General features: G+C 39.2%; 1 protein-coding gene across 4 annotated transcripts in view; it reads right to left on the minus strand.

The window, feature by feature from the left end:
* FHIT (fragile histidine triad diadenosine triphosphatase) overlaps positions 1-21,359 on the minus strand; it is a 1,373,604-nt gene that overhangs the window by 1,154,902 nt on the left and 197,343 nt on the right. Inside the window, exon 1 of one of the 4 annotated variants that reach the window (XM_029917798.1) lies at positions 18,449-18,610. The exons of the other annotated variants lie outside the window; for them this stretch is intronic. The gene's annotated coding sequence lies outside the window, so the exon portion shown is untranslated. Of the gene's footprint in view, positions 1-18,448; positions 18,611-21,359 lie in introns of those variants that run through there. 4 annotated transcript variants of the gene reach the window in all.

Here is a 21,359-nt window from a genome sequence, read left to right on the forward strand (position 1 = left end):
ACCCATGAAGAGACCTGAAACAACCAACCCCACCGAACTGAACACTAACCAGTAAGGTGAACCACACTTTCTAAGGATCTACTCTGGATACGGCACAGACGGTTTGTGAAGAGGAAGCTTTTTAAGGGGTATTACATGTAGCATCAGGGAAATCCTTTGAATAAATATTTAGAATACATATTCATATGGACTTTGAATAAACTGGTAGTGGTACAGATTTTGAGGATGCACTTTCTGTCAACAAATGTCTCTCAACATTACTTTATTTTCTTGGAGACCATTATCAGTAAGCAGGTATTCGGTAACCTCTGAGAAAACAAATGTCCTTAATTTTATTAAAGTCTACTTTTATTAATCCCCTTTCTACTCTATTTGCACTGTCTCAACCATACTACAGTTCAGAAAAATAAATGAAAATGGACCTGGCTCACTTACACACAAATTTCCTTAAGACCCGGCTACGGTAAAAATCTGAGTTAAACACGAACTCAAGGATTATCAGGTACCTTTAAGGAAAGACTCTCCATAGAAATGGTAAGCTTTTCTAATGCAGTTAATTTTTATTAGGCTCACAAAAATTCAATTTCCTAGTGGTTTTAGGTACACACCGAAAGAACAAAGTCAAATACGTAGTATCTTTTTTTTAAAAAGATGCAGCAGGCTTATTTAAGTTTCTTCCATGGCTCACAATAATTGAGAGAGAGAAAATTCTAAATGAACGAGCAGAGAAGTGACTTGAGAGTACAGAGGGGCTCTTGTGTAGTTAATTTAGAGGCGCGGTGGGAAATAAATCAGGAGCCGTGTGAAGAGCAACCAGTTCTTGGTGGGAGGTGCGTATCGCTGAGTAATGTGCAAAAATACTGTTTACACACTGCGATCAGCTGGTGGCTAAGGGAAAAAAAAAAGTTTAAAGATAATGGCACTGCCACCACCCTATCTAAACCTCCAAATCAAGGGAAGGAACTCAGACTGGAGCGCCACGCGGAGAACACAGTGCCAGGAAGCAGACACGTAGCAGGCAGGAATTAAACATATTAGCAGCAACTGCAGAACATGTGATTGCAGCCTCGTGTAAACTTTCGGATACAAGAACGTACAAAACTCACTGTGTTTGGGGATGGCTCTTCATGAAAGCTGACGGTCCCAAGAAGTCTAAAAGGATTTTAAGTCACGGTTCTCAGGTTATATAGATTTCAAAAACTGGAGAGAAATGCTTACCATCCTTGCTCTTTATTCTCCTCAGTGAAGATTTTGAAACCAAATAGAATTATCGGCTAGCATGGCCATCAAGTCATTAAAAAAAATAAAAAATAACAAACTAACTAATTAAATAAATAAGTAAAAATAATCTAGGTGTAACTGCCCACTGTAAAGAGATCCGGTTCTCCTAGATTATTTTTACTTATTTATTTAATTAGTTAGTTTGTTAGTAAAAAAATAAAACCTGTAAATGAGTTTTAGGCAGGTTAGGTTTTCCATGACACGGAGTCTTCACATAGTTAGCTTTAAGGAGGTTTTGAAAAAATGCTTTTCGACCAACGTTTGTGAAAGGAAAGGGAGGAAGAGAAGGGAAGTAGAATTGGCAGGTAGAGAAGCCCCACTTGCAGCTTGTGGGGATTCATGAAGATGGGGTATCTTGTGTTGAGGGGAAAGGGCAGAGGGCTTTATACCCTCCAGTGATAAGTCACTAGAGACGGGCTACCTCATGAAAGTGGTACACGCCTCTGGGAGGGGGTGGTAACGAGTCCTTAGCTCCGGAAGGAGGATCTGGACAATGCATCAAAGAGTTCATGCAATACTTGTGTCTCAGACTAATGAAAATATTTTAAAGCACTGGCATTATGGACAATCACCTATAAGCTTTTAATCTTAAGGGTCCCCATAATGCAAGGACCACTTAAGACACAATAGTAAAACATTAACAGTCTAAAAGCTTTCAATGCTCTCCTGCTGTCTGGTAACATCTCCAAGAAAATCAATCCTCTTGCTGTTTGAGATAAAATCACTTCCTAAATATCAAATCTACAAGGTGGTTCCAGAAAAAGATGGTGTGACCTCAAGATTCACTTTAAATAAAACTCAACATCCTGGATATTATTCAACAGAAAATGATAAAAGAACTCTTAAACCTGGAAAAAAGAACGGAGACTGGCTAAGGACCTCAGAATTTCGAGGAGAACATCATGGTGAATTCCTGGTTGTCTGTTATCCTCCATATGCCCTTAGCTGGGTTCTGGAGAGGCCTGCAACCCAAAAACACCAATCAAAAGAGCCTGTTGTCTCAGACTACAGGATCAGGAAACGGGAGCCCCAGTAGTTAATAGGGGGCCTTGGTCCCACCATCGGGAACTGACAGCAGTCTGATCTACAACAGTGGCAGTGAAGTTCTGGACCAACCACACTATGCATCTTCCAAAGGACTAGTATGTAGAATATATAAAAATTTCTCAAAATGCAATAGCAACAAAACAAAACAAAAAAATCAATTAGAAAATGGGCAAAAAAGAAGACATTTCACCAAAGAACATATGCAGTGACAATCAAATGACAAGACATTCAACATCATTATCTTTCAGAAAAATACAATTTAAGGGGTGCCTGGGTGGCTCTATAGGTTAAGCATCCAACTTCACCTCAGGTAGTTATCTCATAGTTTGTGGGTTCAAGCTTCGCATCAGGCTCTCTGCTGTCAGCACAGAGCCTGGAGCCTCCTTTGGTTCTCTTATCTCCCTTTCCCTCTGCCCCTCCTCTGCTTGCACTCTCTCTCTCTCCCTCTCTTAAAAATAATTAAACATTTTTCCAAAACAGTTCAATTTAAAATCACAATATCATGACATACCTTTCAGAATGCCTAAAACAAAAAAAGGGATAACATCAAAGGCTGGTGAGGATGCAAAGAAAGTGATCACTCATACATTGCTAGTGAAAATGTACAATAGTACACCTATAGTACACCTATTCTGGAAGGAAGTTTGAGGATTCCTTTTAAAACTAAAAACTGACTTATTATATGACCTGACAACTATACTGTTAGGCACTTGCACTAAAGAAATGGAAACATTTTCACACAGAAATTTGAACATGAATGTTCACAGCAGCTCATGTGTAATAGAAAGCGGAAATTATCAAAATGACCTTCAATAGGTGAATGGTTAAACAAACTTCAGAACATCAATAACATGGGCTATTAATCAGCAATTTTTATTTTTTATTTATTTTTTATTTTTTGTAAATGTCTTTTATTTGTTTTTGAGAGACAGAGAGAGACAGTGCGAGCAGGGGAGGGTCAGAGAGAGAGGGAGACACAGAACCAGAAGCAGGCTCCAGGCTCTGAGCTGTCAGCACAGAGCCCGTCGCGGGGCTGGAACCCACAAAACGTGAGATCATGACCTGAGCCAAAGCCGGCACTTAACCGACTGAGCCACCCAGGCGCCCCTAATCAGCAATATTTAAAAAGCCAATCTCAAGAGGATACATACTGCATGGTCACTTTTACATAATATCCATGAAATGCGACAATTATAGAGGTCAAGAACATATTAGTGGTTAGGAATGGGGGATCAGATGAGTATGGCTGTAAAGAAGTAGAAAGTGTGAGTTGTTTTGATGGTACAGGTAAGTGATTTGTGTTCATGATTTCATGAAGCTACACAGGTGGTGAAATTGCTTAGACACACACACACACACACACACACACACACACGAGTGCATATGCAAATGGTGGCCTGAATAAGCTCTATGTACCAATGTCAGTCTCCTGGGGTTTACATTGTACTATGGTGAAGCGAAATATCAACATCAGAGATGGATAAAAGGTATCCAGAACCTCCTTACCCATTTCTTTGATAGCTCCTATAATTATTTCCAAATTTAAGGTTTCCCTTTTTTTTTTTAAATCAGATTTACTGGTTGTTCAGGGTAAAAACCTTTAATCTAGGCATTGTCTCCATTGTCATTTGCCTTGCATCTGCAACAATCATTGAAAGCAGATCTTAAACCCTAACCTCCGGCACCCATTCCCCCAGTAACCTCTCCTTTCCCCAGGCACAGTGCCCTCCTTTACACCCCTTCTTACAGTTTGCACAAATAACCGGAGGGAACAGAATTGCTTTCATGGCTTACCAATGCTCCGCATCTGTTCCCAGGGTATCCTTCAGCTCTGCCTTGGACCTATTCTGCCCCTGTTGTCCCCGCTTTCTCCAGATCTGATGCGTCAAGGATGCCACCAGGAGGGGTTTGGTCGTAGTCCTCACCAATCAAACATAGACAAATTTCGATTGCTTGTGGCATTTTGCCAGTAATATGTGTATGTGTGTGACTTGGCACACGTGTGTGTGTGTACGTGCATGTATATGTATATGTACATGCACATATACATATATACCTAAAGCATGGAAGAAAGGCTTTTGGTGTTTATGTAAATAATTTTTTGTATATAAATTCTCCCAAGAGAAATCCATGTCTTTCTACAGAAAGAGTCTGTTTCAAGTGTATATTCAGACCCCAGATATACATTATGTCTTTGCAGGTTGTCAATGGCTAACTGTGAAGGGAAATACTACACTGCTATTCCTTTGTAAGATTAAGAAATTTATCCTAATTTAAAAGTTAGCTGAATTCTTACTCTTTTACAAATTAGACTTTAAAACACAGCCATTGAATTAACCAAGCATTACCAGTTTTTAATCCTGATATTAAAGTCTATCAAAATATTAGTGATGAGAGCTTTCATTTGAAAAACGCTGATAATTCTAATATTTAATTATAATACGCATTTCACTACTACACTGTATTTATGCCCCTTAAAAGCCAAAGACAGGACTGCTTTAATACTGATTTCTCCAGTGTGTATCATTAATTAAAAGGTAAAAAACTATTACCAGTGTATCTGCAATCTGGCTTTTAAAGTAAAAAAACATCAATATCTAGTAATTGAGAACACTTAAGAACAAATTCAAATAAGTAAAAACGTCAGGGAGAAATAAATGTTCTGTATTATTTCAAATTATAAACAGATCAGTATATACTACTGAAATGCTATAATTGCCCACGCCTTCCAGGCTTCTATCCAATTTTCCTCCTATAGCAGATGCTAAAGAAGAGGCATACAGACAGACATATCCATTTATATAATGTTTACAGATATAACACATCAACAATATATTGTTTGAGGTTTTCACGGAAGCTAACATCAAGAAGCAAAATGTGTCCTGCCTGTGTACTTGTATACCTCAATTCATGCTCATCCTTAGAAGTAGTTTGATGGATTATTAAATTATGGCTGGACTAAGGACCCACTAAAGCATGGTGGTGCACTTGTATGGAGGACACAAAGATGAATAAAATGGTCCCTATCCTAAAGGAGGGCAAAGTCTAGTAAAAGAACTACATGAATCATCTACAAATGAAAGAGCTCAAGTACAGAGTATGTCCACGATGAAAGGGAAGGACTTAGCATCAGCTGAGCCTGGTAAAACAGAATATAATAGTGGTAATAGCAAGGATGGCTTAAGGGTCTTTAGTCCCTCATCTACCCTGTCAGCCTCTCTCTAAGCCACCCCAAATAAACAGTGTGCCAGGTATATACAAGCTGTTTCCAAAACTGTCCCCTGTTCTACCAATCAGGACCCTAACATGACACAGAGGATATACTCAAATTAAAATTCATTGAGGAGGGCTTAAAAAGAAGGGGGCTATGTACAAAAATGTGGGTAGTAGGCATGCCAACTGTAAGGGCTACTCAATACTCTGGAGCTGTCACCATCCTTATGCCTAAACGGAGAAAGAAAGAAGCAGTGAAAGGAAGGAAAAAGTTTGATAAAGATGTTCATCTTAAAACGAACCATCACCCCCAGTAGAGGGACACAGCCATCCCAAGTGGCCCCATAGAGACAAATCCAGGGCAATAATATCCTAACCTCACTGTCCTCCCTTCCTCTAACCTCTTGCTTGGATTTGGATTCTCCATTGGCCAGAAGGCAAAAAAAAATCTATTGATAAAATCCATATAGATCAGCAGATGGAAAAGAGAATCTGATTCTGACCCTTCAAAATTAGGAACTCCTTACTGCCTAGGGCAGAGTTGACATGAAAATTAAGTTATATAGGCACATTAGGCATACAAGCATGATTTCAAACATAGGTGAATGAGAAATATAATTTATTAAATACACAGTATAGGTTTTTCTTCATTATACATTTCAATTTGGCAATTATCTATGCCCCCTGTCATTTCCTCTCTATATGAGAGGTACTTAGGAGGGGGAGAGAAACCAACTTTTCCAGAACGGGTACAGTTTTTGCAGTATAGTGCCCAGCATTTGATATACTTGCCACCTCATTTAATTCTCCCTAGAAACTACAAGATAGGACTTATTTAGCCTACAGGACAGGTGAAGAAACTGAAGCTCAGATATGTCATCCAGCTTAATTATGATTAGAATTAGTAACTCAGATGTGTCCAACCCCTAAGCACATGATTTCTCCATTATTTCATGTGATCAGGTGTATATGGGCTACCTGTGCACATCAGAATTTTTTTTTTTTATCAAATTCAGGGGAATTGGAGAACAAACTTCTTAAAGGGAAAGCATCCATCTGAGGGCTGCCATATAAGAGATAGTCAACAGGGTGCCTGGGTGGCTCAGTCGGTTAAGCGTCCGGCTTCAGCTCAGGTCATGATCTCACGGTTTGTGGGTCTGAGCCCTGCATTGGTCTCTGTGCTGACAGCTCAGAGCCTGGAGCCTGCTTTGAATTCTGTGTCTCCCTCTCTTTCTCCCTCTCTCCCACTTGTGCACATTCTCTCTCTCTCTCTCGCTCTCCCTCTCCCTCTCTCTCTCTCTCTCTCTTTGTCTCTCTCTCTCTCTTTCTCTCTCTCTCTCTCTCTCTCAAAAATAAACATTTAAAAAATTTAACAGTAGATAGGAGAAGAAGGAGGAGGTAGTGAGTCATGGTGATGGTGCTGATGGTGATGTGATGGTGGTGATGATGGTGATCACAGGGATGTAATGGTGATGGTGATGTGAAATGGTAATGAGAGTGACGTGATGGTGATGATGGTGATGATGATGACAGTGATGTGATGGTGAGGATGATGGTGAGGTGATGGTGATGATACAGTGGTGACGATGATGGTGACATGGTGGTGATGGTGACAGTGACAATGATAGTCATAACTGATAATAGTGAAGGTACTGATGATGGACACCTCATCTTAACAGGGCTAAAGAGTTTCTGCAAGTAACACCAAGGGTTCCTTAAATAGACTATCAGTATATAGTTAAAAACTACACTTTGTTAATACTGATGCCTATTTCTTAATACTGGTTCCTCAGTCACAAAAAGAAGCTTTTTCAGAGCACACTGCGTGATACAGTAGCTTGACTTCTCTGAATTCGGTTTCCTAGACTGAAATCCAGCAAGAGTGCATGTGTCACCTACAGCTGATGGGAGGAATGAAGGACAGAACGTGTTCAGAGCACCCTGGGACAGGGCTTCAGACACATAGTCAAGTTAGTCATTTAAAATTGCCGGGTAGGTTGGGTCAAGTGTGGGTTCTTAGCAAGTCTACCTTCAAGTAAAGGGCCAAGAACTGGGAACAGCTCCTCACCTTATCAGCCACGTTCACAACCACCCTAACGCATCCTAGAAAGTCTAGAAAATGAGTGTATAAAGGGGAAGGGTCAACAAAGAAAGACTATGGAACAAGAGAGCGCATGGACGAAAGCAGTAGGCTGCGGCCAGAATAGTTCCCACGCTGCTTACAACAACTGTATTAAAAATAAAAACTGCCTAAAGTCACAGCTGAAAATAAAGGCCTTGGTGAATATTCGAATGGCAAAGCGAGTCTGTAAAACAGCTTTACTCAAACAAGCCAGGGCTAACAGTATAATCTGGGGTTGGAAACTTCTTTTAATATGGACCTAGTAATAATAAAAATAACTTCATATGGTTTCAATCCTTCAAAAGAACAATCAGAAGGCAATCTCAAGCACAATCTTTAGAGAATTTTCTTTTAAAGAAAAAAACTGAACCAGAACGTTTTAAAAATTATTCTACCATGAAGGATGCTTGGCCAGCTCAGTTGGAGCGTGTGACTCTTGATCTCAGGGTCATGAGTTCAAGCCCCATGTTGGGCATCAAACCTACTTAAAATTAATTAAATCATTAATTAATTAATATTTTACCAAGAAAATAGCATTGTCTGTGACCGTAAAAAATGCCAAACAACAAAAGTCTTTCACGAAATTTAAATTTTTCATGAACCCAAGGTTATACATATTTTAGGGTTGATACTTGACACTTTAGATTTATATAATGGGGCATTACCAACTCTTATGTCTAAAATTTCCTTCCTGACAAAAAAATTTACATGAAAAATCAGAAGGAGGCACCAAAAAAACAGTAACAGACTGGAGGGAAAAACTCCTAATGTTTTTTACAACTAATTTTATTCAAAGGAATGTATTGCCTTTTTAAATAAACTATACACCACAAAATTTGTCTTCAAATTGAATCTTTCAGGAGTAATTTAGTAGAGTCGAAGCTTTGGCAAAAAATACATGAAATACAGAGTGAATAAAGTGTTTTTACTCCACCCTCCAGAAAATATCTATTTATACAAATATATACATGGCTAAACTCTGAAACCTATGCAGTAGGAAGTTTCATAATTGGATTTATTATAGTGAGCTATTGATATTTTTGATAGGAAAGAAGAGAGAAAGGGAAGAAGTGTGTAATATAGGAACCTTAGAATGTATCTTTTGCAATTTGAGATATCAAAGTTTTGTTATTTATATTAACGTACTTAATATTTTAATATCAAATGCTGCTTCTTCTATCTTGCTGTCTTATTGAAGGAGCCTACCTAAGAAAAATTAAGTCTGTATATGAAATGGTTCATTCATGGTGATAACAAGTTTGAATTATAACGTAGCCAGTGAAGGGGTGTTGTTCTATATTTTATTGTTTTTGCTATTTCTTTAGTAATCATCTTTGCATTCTGTCTAAACAATTCTATGTGCACTGACATTTGCAAGAATGTGTTTACATCACAGACTCAGGCCCCGTCATTTGCTGTAACATGAGGGTGTGCTTTGTAGCTCCCAGACACTTTGCAACCCTCACTTCCTCTTTGGCATGAGAGTTTAATCATTTTTTCATCTGTCATCTTTAATTACCTTTCCAGTCATTAACAACATTTTACTAAAAATCTGTGGAGGGGTGAAAGATTAATTAGGTTCAGTGGGGTTAAGAAGTATCATCTTCTTTTTCTGAGGTGAAGGTCTATTTGATAGCTACTTTGTTTTCCAGAAAGCTAAAAAGGATACTACTTAATTTCCATCCCCTCAGTTTTTGGTCTCTTATTAAAAACCAAATTGGGGCACGAAATTCACCATCTAGAGTTATGATGCATTCTGACTCTGCCCCAGAATTTTGAAGCTTGAGGGGAACTTGTGTTCCCTTGTGCATGCAGATGCCCTATCCCCCTGCAGAATGTGTTCTCTCCTCTTAGCAGGGGCTGCCACGTCCCACCCAGACCCCTGTGGTCTCCTTCCTACCTGTACAGGAGCCCCTTCCTCCCTGCCCTTGTGTGATGCGAGTCCCCTCACCCAGAGATGCCTAGGAGATACACCGCCATAAGCACCCTCCACCCAGGGTCCAGAGTTAATGACCCATTGATGCAAAGGGGAGGTCCAAAGACCTGCTCCTTTGCCTCAAAATGGAACCAACTCTGTTATGATTCATGCTCCCGAGTTCCCCATGTGATCAGGCTAATTTCACTGGAAACCACATCCTTGGTAGCTTCTTCTCCTAGCCTCCCCTACTTCCCTCACGCCCTTACTGGTTTTTCCAAGAGCCCTGCCTTAATCCCTCCTTAACAACTCCCCTGCCCAGCAATCCCATCTCACGTTCTGCTTCCAGGGAACCCAAGCTAAGGATCCATAGAAGCAGACATTGATGGAAAGACAGGACATAAATGGTCTTCCAGTTTTTACAGGCTATCAACATTATCTCAGTCGTTAAAAACATATTTTTATTTTGTTTTTTTATTTTTGAGGGGGTAAGCAGCAGAGAGCAAGGGAAACACAGAAGCTGAAGCAGGCTCCAGGCTCTGAGCTGTCAGCACAGAGCCCAATGTGGGGCTCGAACCCACAGGCCTTGAGATCATGACATGAGCCAAAGTGGGACTCAGCCATTTTAAAAGTCCCCATCCACAGTGCCTGACAAGCACAGGCTGGTGGTGGGAGTCACATGCCAGTTACATAACTGTGTGAAGGGAAGTTCCTAAGATCTACAAACTCCCCTCATTGACAGAAGTCACTAAGTGACTTCCCTACTCTGGGGAAGGCTGGAGTTACAAGGGCTGCCCTTCTTGGCGGGTGTCAGGCACTGCCCTACACTGCCATGCTCCACACTTTGGAAGAACAAAAGAAGTCTGGGGCTCGCAGGAAAAAAAAAAATAGGACAAGCTGAGTATCAAACTACAAACAGCTATTTGAAACCTCCCTGCTAGAGGTGGTTGTGTTTGTGCCATAGCTTTTGGGTTGAGTCTTGTAATGAAAGGTTGGATCACCACTTACTCGACACTGTCAGTAATAAAAGCTATCAAAACTAAGCCTGAATGGGCCTCACTGTCGCCCTGTAAATCTACCATGGACAGCTTAACGAGGGAGGGACATTATCTTTTCTCACACTCCAATTTTACTTATGTAAGAAATGTGGCCCATATTGGCAATTAAGTTGAGAGATTAATTAAATCCAATAGCAAGCTCAGTTTCTTCCATGGTACATTCTGATATCATGTGAACTGTGTGCACTTAGCACACGTTAAATAACAATTATTAAAATAATCAAACTAATTTGGATTTTTTTCTTGCAGGAAGCTGGTAACTAACCTCCTCGGTAAATGAATTCCACAATCTGAGATAGCTACTCAGTATTTCACATCGTCTGATTCTAAACTCTGTTTTTATTGCTCTTAAAATTCCCAACGAATACTGTATGATAATTGTGTTTCTTTCCTCATCAATTTCACTCACCAATGGGATTTACTATATTTTATTGGGTGATCAGAAGAATGAGGAGGTAGCCAATCAGACGACACGCAAGCTATGACCCAGATGAATGAGTGATAGATTGTGTCTCCTTCAAAACAACTGACACAGACATGGGGGGAAAGAGCAATGGAAGGTGCAGTGAGAGCCTTCACCCAGTGTCAGAAGGCACTCGCTCTGGTTCTTTCTTATGTGTTCTCAGTCATCTTCAGTTCTATTTTTATGCTTTCTTCTCTGTAATGCTAAAGCGCTTTCCTCTATGATCATATATAAAATCTAGTTTTAAGAAAAAGGAGATTTGGGGGGCCTGGGTGACTCGGTCAGTCGGGCATCCAACTTCATCTCAGGTCATGATCTTGTGGTTCCTGACTTTGAGGCCCCCCCCTCCCCCGCCCCACTTCGGGCTCTGTGCTGACAGCTTAGAGCCTGGAGCCGGGCTTCAGATTCTGTGTCTCCCTCTCTCTCTGCCCCTCCCTGACTGAGAAACACTCACTCATACTCTCTCTCTCTGACTCTCTCTCTCTCTCTTTCAAAAATAAGTAAAAATTTAAAAAAGTAAAAAAGAAAAAGGAGTCGTACAAATTTGATCAACTGTCAAAAAGCTAATTACAGTTGGCCCTTGAATAACACAGGTTTGAACTACACAGGTCCACTTATACATGGTTTTTTGTTTCTACAGAGTTTTTTTGTTCCTACAGTACTATAAATGCATTTTCTCTTCCTCATGATTTTCTTAACATTTTCTTTTCCCTCGTTGATTTTATTGTAAGAATACAGTAAATAATACATAAAATATACAAAATACGTATTAATCTATGGTTTATGTTATTGGTGAGACTTCTGGTCCACAGTAGGCTATTAGGAGTGAAGTCTGAGGTGGGGGGGAGTCAAAAGTTATAAATGAATTTTCGACTGTGCAAGGGAGCCTGTGCCCATAACCCTGTATTGTTCAGGGTCTGATGGAACTGAGGTCACCAACAGATCACCAACATTAGGACACAGAATTAACATAATCCCTGACAAAAACAGGAAAATGGGACATTTAAGTAGTGTGGCTACTAATATCCATAATGTGGTTACTAATACTATTTAGGAAACCATGAAAAGAACCTGAATAACTCCTTTCTATGTTGGCTAGGGGGAACTCTATGACAAAAGGTAATATCCTCAATCTGCTCTGAGTCATTAGTGAAGAAAATTCATATTAAAAGTCTTTTACACTGCAAGAAGCTTCATCTACCTAAGTGGCATCTTGAAGCTAGTAAGAGATAATTAAAATTAAGCCCCAATGTTCCAAGAATAATCATATCTCTCCAAGCATGATCTCTAGGCATATCTCCAGTTATTATAAAAAAATGTAAATACTATTAATATACATGAAGACTGCCATTGACTGAATGTTTATCCCTATAAACTTCATATACTGATATCTTAACCCCAAATGTGATAGTATTAGGAGGTGGGCACTTTTGGGCCCATATGATTCTATGAGTCAGTCATATAATAGAATGAGTGTCCCTGTAAGAGATCCCTTGAGTGACCTCTCCCCTTTCTCCATGTGAGGACACAGTAAGAAGACCCCTCTATGAACCAGAAAAAAGGTTCACACCAGACAATAAATGGACCACTGCCTTGATCTTGGATTTCCCAGCCTCCAGAACTGTGAGAAAGAAACTTCCATTGTTTAAGCTCCCTAGTCTACGGTATTTTTGTTAGGGCAGCCCAAACTGACTAACATAATGACACTGCATTTATACACATGATGACAAAAAAAAGGTAAATGATAAACAAGGATTTGAATTTATTGCTAGGGGATGGTCTTAAATTTGCATCAAACTGAAAACATTTCTTTCAAATGATCCAATATCAGCCCCTATTTTTCACTTAGACTATTATTCCAGGCTAATTAATAATAACAGCTAATATTATTAAACAGCTCTTACAAAATGCTTTACATGCATTCAATCATTTATTTGACTCAGCAATTCTATGCAGTAGTTATGATGATCATCCCATTTTACAGATGAAGAAATTAAAGTTTAGGGAGGTTAGGTATCATGCATAGCCTCTCAGCATCTGGGGTCACCTGCCACTCTCTCTGGACCAGACAACTAAGGAGAGCTAAGCTTCATATCTGGCTCTAATAACCAACGAAGACACTGCAAATACCTGCATAGTGATGGACCCTAAAACCACAAGCTTATCTTCAGTATCGTTATTAGCGAGTCAGCTAATCATGTCAGAGATATAGTTGAGGTTCTTTCTGATGTATCTTTTTTTTAATGTTTATTTATTTATTTTGAGAGAGAGAACAAGCATGAGTGGGAGGGAACAGCGAGAGAGGAAGAGAGAATCCCATGCAGGCTCTGCACTGTCAGCACAAAACCAACATGGAGCATATCTCACAAACCATGAAATTATGACCTGAGCCAAAATCAAGAGCCAGACACTTAACGGACTGAGCCACCCAGGCAGGCACCCCTGATATTTCTTATTTCACAGTGTAATGATATACAAAATAAATTATTTGGTTCTAAGAGCTATTTGAATATTTCTCATTTAGCAGGATGATATAGGGAGGGAAAGATAAAAGGAGCTGACAGTTCTGTTTTACAGAAAGTAAAAGCATAAGAATATAGTCTAAATAGTCCTATAAACTCTCAGTATATACAGGAGCAATGGCATAATGACACATTATTAGAAGGATAAAATTATTTTGATTCACATTCTCTAATACGGAATTTTTCTGTTTTCTTTAGGTGAGCTTCTAATGCTTGCTTCCTCTCCACAAATAAACCTCAAAGTAATAGGCTATGAACAATTATATGCATTGGCTTATGTATCAGTTCTTAGATTTAGATTAGAGTAGGTTTCTTGTATTCGCTTAGAGAGTCTTCTAGATTCTTTACAAATGTGGTTATAGAATCCCAGAAGACTGATTTTCAAGAGGCTCCTGTTTGTGACAACATATAGAATAATTCATCATGAGAAGTAGGTGCAAAAGACATGAATTCCAAGGATTTATAAATTTCAGTATCAAAGAGTTAACCTTTCATTTTTGACCTCCTCACTATGCATGGAAATTAATCTAAAATGCCTTCTTAGGCAAAAATTTGTCCTCACAATTAAACTGTTGTTGATGAATCCAGATCATGAATATGAACATGAATTACTGAATTTCTCAGAACGTATTACAGGGGTTAGGATTGATCATTAGTACACCAAATGTCTTTAGGTTTCTATGTATCCTCATTCTTCTGATTTTTACAGATTTCATAATAGTGGTCTTCCAACCTGAGTTCACAAAATCAGATATTTTTAAGAGAATCAATTTCCAGATGCTCAACTTTTTTCCTAAAATTGATCTGTCTGACAATGCACTTGTCGTCAAGGAGTCATGGGGATGGCAATTTCTATTTAGAGACATTGCCTTTTCATTTGCAAGCCACTGTCAACAGTTACACAGCTCCTGAGAAAGAGTCCCAGGAGAGCAAAGCAAAAAGGAATCAATAGGAAACACCAACAATGGAGAGGCCTTATTTCTCCCAGGGGCAGACTACTGCCACCCTGTCACCATATCTAGCAATCCATTGTAGACTGAGAATTCAGAAGTGAAAAGATAAGTCATTCAGAGACCCATGAGAAAGTTTGTTTGAAGAAAAGAATTCAACCTAAAAAAAAGTAAACCTGACCTAGCTGACTCAGCCAGTAAGTTTTTCAGAACAGGTTATATGGTAGATATATTCCATAACATGAACTGAACCTGCAGCTCCAAGGTTTTGATGAAATATATTTAAAGCATGTGAGAATGATGAGGAAGCATAAGGCAAGTTGACATGCTGCAAAGCCCAGCCCCCTCGGGTGGGCTATGTGTGACATTCCTCAGGCACTCCAGGCTGCCCAAGAACAAAGGAAAGGAAAAATCAACGGTTAACTCTAATTTAGACCGCAGGACCTAAGTCTCCAGCAGTTTACAAATATCTTAATAAATTACAGGAAAAAGGCAATCTTATAGACAATCTCCAGAAACCTACAGACTCAGTTTCCTGGAGCTTCAACATCACCCTCCCCTCCAAAGTGATGTGGGCAACAAGGGCAAGAAAAAAATGGTACATAAAATTACATTTCCTTATAACCTGCAGCCCATTGACAAATACTTGAGATAGGCGACTGTAACAGTTCTCCAGGAATTCCCTACTGTCTTAATGTTAATGCTTTACTAGAGGGAAAACAACCTTCGCTTGACAGGAGCTAGGCCTCCAGGATCTTTTGAGTCCTCTTTAATAGATGAAAATCCTTTTGGAAACCTCTCCTTGCCTCAACCTCCCCCATCTCTATAGTGTGTAATCAGTCACTGGTCACAACCCCAGTGCATCTCTTTTTGCCCACTGGTCCTATCCCTGTGCTTTTAATTTTTTTGTGTGTTGTTATTTATTTATTTGTGAGAGACAGAGAGAGACAGCATGAGCAGGGGAGGGTCATAGAGAGTGAGAGACACAAAATCTGAAGCAGGCTCCAGGCTCTGAGCTAGCAGTCAGCATAGAGCCCGATGTGGGGCTCGAACCCACAAACCGTGAGATCATGACCTGAGCCGAAGCTGGACACTTAACCGACTGAGCCACCCAGGCGTGCCCCCACCCCCACCCCCCATGCTTTAACAAAATCACCCTTTTGCATCAAAGACAACTCAAGAACTCTTGAGAACTGTCAGCTCCAGACCCCCACCACTCCACAACCCCATCAATAAGATAAAGCATTTTGTCCCAAATAAACAAACAAATCTACAGAGGTCTACTGAACTTTAAAATATTTCTATTTTCCCAACTCTGAGTATATCAGTTCAACATGGTGCCTCTATGAGAAAAAATAACAAGTATAATTAATGGGCACTTGGGAAGCTTCGGTAAGCCGTTGGTGTGCTTCCCAGAAATAGAGAAAGGAGCATCTTGAGAAACTGGTTACCAAATCCTTTTGCAAGACAGCTTTTCCTTGCAACAAAATTGAAGAACTAATTGAACTGTCAGAAGAGGAATCACAAAAAAGTAAATTGATGGGAAATTACTATCTGATTTTCTTTGGTATAAAAATGGTAGGGAGTTTTAAAAATTCCATAACATAAAAATCCCTCCAATCTTATCTACTTACTACGTGAGAAAAATTTCTCAATGTTTACATCTTAAAAAATGAAAAACTGGAATTATACTAAATCCTGTCTCATTCCTAAAATAAGTGATATCTGACTTAACACAAAAGCTATTTTGAAAAAACAACTGTGTCTCTTATTAAAGAATATAAAAAATATTAATTTTTATATATGACAACCAATATTTGTTATATATTTATGGTTTTGATCAATCTGTACTACTAATAATAGTAATAACAACTCAATGCAAACGTTGGAACTTAGAGAAATATAAATTCAGGAATTTTTTTTTCAGGTCCTAGGAAAATAAGATGATCAATAAAGACTTACAAGCACTTTACAATGATAATATTCTATGAGGTAGGTAAATGAAAATATGAATTAAAAAAGAAAAAGGAATGATGTACAATATTCAACTAATAAAGAACTTGTTCATATACATGAAAATTGAGAATGTTGAAAATCAAATTATTGCATTATTAAGACTCTAAATGATATGCTTTAAAAATGATTTAACCATTTCGTTTTTACAAGATGCCCAAAATTATGTTCTTTGCATTTCCTCAAATTTAGGATGAAAACCTCAAATTTTTTTCAAGGTTTAGAAGGCAAAGAAATTGGAGCTTCTGCTTTGTTTCTCCAGCCTTCTCATTATTTCTGGAAGTCGGACGTGTGTTTTCCTGGCTTCCCTTTTGGATTTGCCTTTTGGCCCCTGGTCCCCTTAGAAACTGGCTTTCTGAGTAGCTGGGATCCAAACAAATGTTGTACATGTGTGTTTTACCATAAGGCTCATTACATGGCTCTTTCAAATAGCAATTTCCTCTAGTGCTTCTGAAATATGGCTTTATGATTAAAAATATTCATCCCTGCATTCTATTTGCAGGCTTTTCACTTTTTAAGTCTAAAATACAAACGTGCTGCTTTGATTCTGTAACAGATTTCCAGGAATCATCTTTTTTTTTAAAAGTGGCTTCACAAATATGTGATCAGGTGGAGAATGGCAAGAAAAGGAACTCAAAAGAGAAAACAAAAAGAGGAGATGAAAGGGTATGTAACAGAGAAGAAGGTGGGCAACTTTTGGCAGCAAGGTCTTATGAAAGACAGGGAAATTTTATCACTAATTCACAAGAGAATGAGAACATAAATAATTTTTTACTGAAGAACAAGATTGTTATTGTTCAACACAGTTCTTGTCCCAAAAGCAATACCAACCTGATTTCCGTCGTGGTTTTCTGAGACAAGATATGCCTAAGAAAACAAGGTGTGGCGGGGGGGAGGGATATTTCTTAACGTCTAATGATTTTCATAAGCTCCTTGATCTCTCTATGGAACTCCATTTTCTTATCTGTAAATGAGAAGGCTGCTCTATACCAATGATTTGAGCAGATAAAGGCAAAGAAAATATGGAGGGCAAATGAGAAGGACCATGTCCGAAGGGATAAATGTTTTTCAACACAATACTCACACCTAGCAGAACCTTCCAGATTCTGACTCACTCAAGCTGCATGGCTTTTTCCACCCCCCTGATTAACATTGAGATATCTGGCCGTGGGGACTTATGTTCTCTCCTTCCAAGTGGACAAAGGGTTGAAAATACAATGTAAAATCCTTAAGGAACCTTCCAGCAGTCTGATTCCATGATTCTATAGCTATTACTAGAAAACTTATTGATGCTCATTTATTTCCCTTCTCTCCCCCCTTTCTGGCAAGTGTCACTACTCCACTGAGGAGAGGATAAGATGCATGCATGGGAATGTGAGGGTGGGGGGTGAAATAAGAGATGCAGGTAAAGATCGATTTTCAGCAGCTATGAGACTCAAAGGCTACATTAATCTGTAGCTCTATGCTTTCACAACTTCACAACTCTGCCAGCTTAAAAAAAAATTGTGAGGAATTTTAAATGATCCTCTTTTCTCTCATCTGGAAGCTTCTTAATGGACGTTTGTGAAAAGGCGGTACAAAGGATGAGGTAGCCAGATAAGGTGCTTCTTTTAATCAAAATAGCTCCCAGACAAAAATGGGGCCTGACTTGGTGGTCAGCAGTCAGAGTGGAATTTAATTTAGCAGTAACAATAGGCAAAGTATGTCAGACTAAGTGCTTGATCAAGAATCTTCAAATATTTCAATAAAATGGCCTTGATGTCCGCTAAAGCAGAAAACCCCAGGTAGAGAAAGACTGGGCTGGAAATAAGAAAACATCCTGCAGACTCATGGGAGAAAATTCTTTTCTATCTCTCCAGCTTACCTTTCTCCCCGAAACACTTTTAGAGGTTCTTGAGGTTGAGAAGTTTTCCAGCCATAATGATGGGCTGGTGGAGACGTTTGTGTCCCTGGATCTACTGATTTCTTCTCAAAGCCACGAAGCCGAGAGTCACCCCCATTTAGAAAATCTCTTATATCCTTTTGGATTGCACTTGATCTCTTCTTATCTAATTAATCACATCTCAGGAACCAGGAAGTAATTACATTAAGAACTTGGAGGCACGCCTTCAGGAATGTCACTCTGGCTTTCTGTTTGTTTGCTTTAAAGCAAACCGGCACTCTGGAACTTGATTCAGATTAGCAAGTGTTTTCAGCTGAAGACAATGCAACGCTTCTACTCCAGGTCGTTCTAATAAGAAAGCAGGTGAAATGCATAAAGGAATGGCTTTCAATCCCAGCCCACTCCTCTTTGTGTTCTACTTTAAGACAGTGATTTTAGGGCTCTGATGTTCAATAGGGAGCATATGGACTACTGACAACCGTTTACTTGTTTACTTGAGAGTCAAATAGGATGAAAAGCAGGAAAAAAAAATCCAGAACTTTCCATAGGACTAGCACTGGTCAAAGCACCTAAGAACAATACAGATCTTCAAAGGGACTTATTTTTCTTTTTTAAAAAAATTTTGTCAGGAGCCTGGGTGAGTCGGTCGGTTACACATCCAATTTTGGCTCAGGTCATGATCTCCAGGTTTGTAAACTCGAGCCCCGTGTCGAGCTCTTGGGTGGACAGCTTGGAACCTAGGGTTTTTCAGATTCTGTGTCTCCCTCTCTCTGTGTGCCCCTCCCCAGCACACATTTCTCAAAAATGAATAAATGTTAAAATTTAAAAATTAGGTCAATCTAGTAAATACTGAAAACTATTTGCTAGGCCATTCAAAGAGAGAGCCATCCCGAGATCTCTCCTCCACATGTCTGTTCGCACAGGTCTCTGTGAACACGTGTGCCACGTGCCAGACCTCTTCCAAACAAAAGGAAGCAGGTCCAAAGAAGATGTGCTCTCATAAAAGATATAAATGCATTTAAGAAATTCTCTGAAAGCTGATAAGCCACCTGATTTCCTAGGCCTCTTATCACATTAACCACCATTTAAGAAGCAGGTGTGTGGAAAGAAGCCCGAGGGCTGAGAAGTGGAGGAAAAGAGAGGGTGATGAATGATTAATGGGAATCTGGTGATTTATGGAACATACTTTTTTTTTTTTCAGTAATAAAGAGTTTGTTCCTAGGGCAGAAAACAGGAAACAACAAAAATAAGTACCAAATTGCCAAAACCGTAAAGTAAGAGAGTCGGACAAGGAAACAGAATAGCACAAAGAAATGCTCATTTTCAAAATAAGCAGCGTTGGAACCACACAGGGGAACTGGGAACTCACACTTCAGGAGCTATTTGTTTAAACAAGGATACATTTATGTTGCCTGATTTCCTAAAAGTTACTTATTGAAAATGGGCCATTTATGGCTACGAACCTGCAGCTCTCCAGGCATACGGAAACCAGACTTTGCGTCTGTTCCACGTTCCGTTCTGGGAGAAATCTGACTTATGGCATCAGGGTGCTCAAGCCCCCTCAGCTGCCTGAGTCCATCACTAAACACATGAGCACGTGGCTTTTCATAGCAACCATAGAGTATAAACTTGGCTCCCTAAAGGAGTGTTCTAAGGGTGAGTTATCTATGTGCGTGCACAGACTAAAGGCAAATTCATAGTAGAAATGCAAGCAATTTCTAAACACGATCCGTTCTGCAAGTGTGTACCCTGGTAAGAACGTGAAAACAAACCACAAGGATGTGAATGCCCAGGTTTTTCCGCAAAAGCTGACCAGTACATATGGGCAAAGTATCACAAAAACCATCCTGTTGCACTACAGGTAAGGAGAACAACCGAAAATAATAATAATGTGTGTCTGTGTGTGTGCTTTAATTATTCTGAATGTTCGTTGAAGGGAAACAAGTTTAATTAGAAGATGAGCTGACAAAAAAGTTATGAAGAGTCTTGAGGGAACTTCTAAACACATTTAAGAATGATGAAGGCTGGCAACACAAGTTTTGAAAAAATTAGGTTTATTTCCCCTGACAGTTTGGTTTTTTTCCCTTTGTATGAATCAGGGCATCACTTATATAACTTGTACTCGTCCTCAGACACATCTGAGCTCACATTAGGCTCCCTCAAGGCAGGATCCAGGAGTCATTTGATTTTGTCATTTTGGTATCTAATACACTCAATGAATGAATGAATGAATGAATGAATGATTTGCTCAAATAACACTGTGAGGAATTTTGTAATGGAAGAACATTATCTTCTTCAATAAAGGCATTGATTTAACCTATAATATCTCTCAGAATCACAAGAAATAACCACCTGATACTGAAAGGGAATACCTGCCTCACGCAGAAGAGGCTGAAGAAAAAAATTACCACAAAAGAGTGAGGAGGATGGTAACCAAGAACATTTCAAATTCGGGCAGTGAACCGTAAAGGAAAAAAGAAGACAGGGGGTTTGGGGGAGGGGAGCAAAGAGCAACAGCCCTCCTGGAATTCAGCAACAAGACTTGAACTCTCAGACAGATTAATAACAATCGTAAAAGTAACAGTATTTATTGACCACTTACTACGCGGCAGGCAGTGTACATGCATTATTCAATTTAATCTTTATAACAAATCTTCAGTAAGTTCTTTCATCATCTTCATATTACGGACTGTGAAACTGAGGCTGAAAAAGGGTAAGTAATCCTCTGAAAGTCAACCAGCTAGTCGGTGATGGAAAAAGGACTCATACGCGTTTCTCTGGTCCCAGAAGACGTCCTCATCAATGGGCCTATGATACATGAGACTGATCATGAAAATATAAAGCTTTGGGTTTTTTAAAATTCTAATGCTTACTCTTTTTTTTTTTTTTTTTT

This window comes from Suricata suricatta, chromosome 12 (genome assembly GCF_006229205.1).
Source record: "Suricata suricatta isolate VVHF042 chromosome 12, meerkat_22Aug2017_6uvM2_HiC, whole genome shotgun sequence".
NCBI classification, from domain to species: Eukaryota; Metazoa; Chordata; class Mammalia; order Carnivora; family Herpestidae; genus Suricata; species Suricata suricatta.